General features: G+C 47.0%; 1 protein-coding gene across 1 annotated transcript in view; it reads left to right on the top strand.

Annotated features, from left to right (window-relative positions):
- Positions 1 to 3,150, top strand: part of LOC115029423 (small integral membrane protein 41-like) — a 17,762-nt gene that overhangs the window by 14,063 nt on the left and 549 nt on the right. The window lies entirely within an intron of this gene.

Consider the following 3,150-nt stretch of genomic DNA (forward strand, 5'->3'; position numbering starts at 1 on the left):
GGAGGAGGAGGAGGAGGAGGAGAAGGAGAAGGAGAAGGAGAAGGAGAAGAAGAAGAAGAAGAAGAAAGAAGAAGAAGAAAGAAGAAGAAGAAGAAGAAGAAAAGAAGACAGACTCATCCCGGTCTCCTGAGAGCTGAGGCTACAGGTGTGTGTTACCATGGCTGGCTCCACCTTGAACACTGGCCTTGTCCCTGTTGCTGGCTGCTCCCTGCTCAGTACACACTGAACACCACTAATGCCCAGAGTGTATTTTAGGGAGGGATCAAGCAAGGCTTCCAAAGCCTCCGTGATCACCTCAGTCAGCCAATATGTTCTCCTTCACCACGTAAGCTTCTCTGCCGTCTCTGCTGCCCCTCTCTACTTGGTTCTCATCGGTCACCATGTCTCATGAAGATGCTGCCTTATGCTTTAGGTGGCTGTTCTTAGTCCTCAGCCTGGGCCCGGAGCATTTCCACATGGCCTTTCTGACCCTGGTTTTGTATCTCTCCCCTCTAGGGCTCTCTTATTTTCAGGTCCTGCAGGCCTTTGAGAGCCACTCAGAATGAGGCTGACGGTCTGTGTGAACCTTCACATCTGCATGACTCCAAGCCTATTCTTTACATAGCTGTGTCTAGATGTGTGCTCCCTTCTTGGACTGGGTTTATGATAAGAGTTATCACATTAACTGGAACCTTCTCTGCCCGAGCCATCTGCCCAAATGCCGGCCCCATTAGGAAGGGGGGAGGGTTGCAGTTCCAAAATGTTTTAACTTAAAATGTCTTAAAAGATTATCAAATTATTGTGTGTATGAGTATTTTGCCTGTGTGTGTGTATGGGTACCATGTGTGCGCCTGGTGCCCATGGAGGTCTGAAGAGAGGGTTGGACCCCCTAGAACCGGGGTGGTGAGCCATCATGTAGGTGCTGGGAAGTCAGCCTGGGTTCCCTGCAATAGCAATGATGCTCTTACTGTTCTTAACCCCTGAACCTGGGCTCCAGCCCCAAGTTGAGCTGTTCTGTTCACTTCCTACAGACAGCTGTTAGGAAGTGCATTTTCTGAAGGAATGGTACCTTCTCTTGAACTTCTGCATTGATCACAGGGTGGAGAGGAGGGACACTATAAATGTGTCATTGTCTCTTAACTTTCTCAAGCCAACAAACTAAACATCACCTCCCAGAGCATTCTGGGACCTAACAGAGGGGGCACCAGAAGACTTGACAGACGTCACGCCAGAGTTTGGGAGAACATTAGTCGACTTGCGTACTTCATTCTCCTCCTTTCGGATTTAGCAATAAGGATGTTTTGTGAAAAAGTCAAGTTCAGAATGTTTCCCGCACCGCGAGGTCTCCAGACAACACTCCCAAAGGAGTTAAAAAAAAAAAAAAAACAAAAAACCCAACAACCAGCATTCTTTCCTCTGTGTGCCGCCTGGGTGCTCCTGTACTTGGGAGGACGTCCCAGAGGTTAGAGGGACCTGGGTGTGACACACAGGTGGCTGCAGAACAGTGAGTTTGCTGCTGCTTGTTTCCCAATTTTGAATGCATCTTTTTGTTTAAAAAATGCCTTCATGGCGTACCAAATGTTACAGGAATTGTAGGGGAAATGAACTAAAAGCAGACGCAATATTTCATCATTTGTTATTTGAGAGAATTGATGAATATTTCAAAACCATTTGGCAGGAAACAGAGGATTACAGCCCAACTTCCTCCCCCAGGGCCTAAGGCAGTATCTCTTCAAATGGGTTCCAAACTCCGGGCCCCCCAAGGGCTCTAGTGAGATTAACACAGGAACAAAGGGTTTCATTGTCTGATATTTTTTTTGGGGGGGGGGAGGAGGAACTACTGGGCTAAGCAGAGTCAGGCCCTGCCCCCCAATATGTTAAAGCAATAGGTTTATTTTTAAAATTAGCATGCAGGGGCTGGAGAGATAGCTCAGTGGTTAGGAGCACTGGCTGCTCTCTCAGAGGTTCCTGAGTCAGCTTCCCAAACCCAGTTGGCAGCTCACAACTGTTTGTAGCTCTGGCTCTAAAGGATCTGACACCCTCACACCAGTACACATAAAATACAATTTAAAAACAAGTTAGCACTCAAAGTAATTGGTGTCACTGTGGCGTTTTTTTTTTTCCCTAAAAAAACGGGGTCAGACTTCAAATTAGCAGGGGCTAAGTTGTCTCCTCACTTCCCACCTCTCCCGTGAGACAGGGCTCTTTATCACGACAGTGCCCTTCTCGTCCTCAGGTCAGTTAATTTTTAAGTTTTCCATGTGACAGGGTCTGTTTTATGTAGCCTAGGCTGTCTGGGACTAACATACCACCCAATCCCCTGAGTGCTGAGATTATAGACTTGATCTGCTTTGTTTGCCTCGTTGCTATGCCAACATAAAGATAAGTGTAAAAGCAAGGTTGGGAGGCTAAGGCAGGACAATCCCTTGAGCCTAGGAGTGCAAGGCCATCCTGGGCAACACAGCCAGATCCTGTCCTTAAAACAAGTGGGCATAGTGTCTGTCATGCCTGCAGTCCCAGGACCTGGGGAACACACACCGGACGATAGAGAGTTCAGGATCATTCCTGGCCCCAGAGTGAGTCTGAGACCGGCTTGGGCTACCTGAGAACCACACCACAAAACCAAACCAGGGGCTGGAGAGGTGGCTCAGCAGCTAAGAGCAGATACTCCTCTCGCAGAGGACCCAAGTTTGGTTCTCAGGACCCACCAGCCCCGGGGTGACACTGCTCACAGCTGTCTGTAACTCCAGCTTGGTTGGCCTGAACTTACTATGTAGATCACCATGTAGATTCAGATTCATAGCGATCTGCCTCCTGTCCCCAGAGGGCTGCACTAGAGGTATGTGATACCACACCTTTCCTTTCTATCTTAAAAATCAAAACAAAACAAAACAACTGTACTTATTTATTTTTAATACAGTTCAACTAATATCTTTATGTTTTTTAAAGATTTATTTGTTATATCTTAAGTACACTGTAGCTGTCTTCAGACACACCAGAAGAGGGCATCAGATGTCATTATGGGTGGTTGTGAGCCACCATGTGGTTGCTGGGAATTGAACTCAGGACCTTCAGAAGAGCAGCCAGTGCTTTTAACCACTGAGTCCCAATATCTTTTGTTTGTTTGTTTGTTTTTGTTTTGTTTTTTTGAGGCAGGGTTTCTCTGTGTAG

This window comes from Mus caroli, chromosome 15, assembly GCF_900094665.2.
Source record: "Mus caroli chromosome 15, CAROLI_EIJ_v1.1, whole genome shotgun sequence".
Classification (NCBI taxonomy): Eukaryota; Metazoa; Chordata; class Mammalia; order Rodentia; family Muridae; genus Mus; species Mus caroli.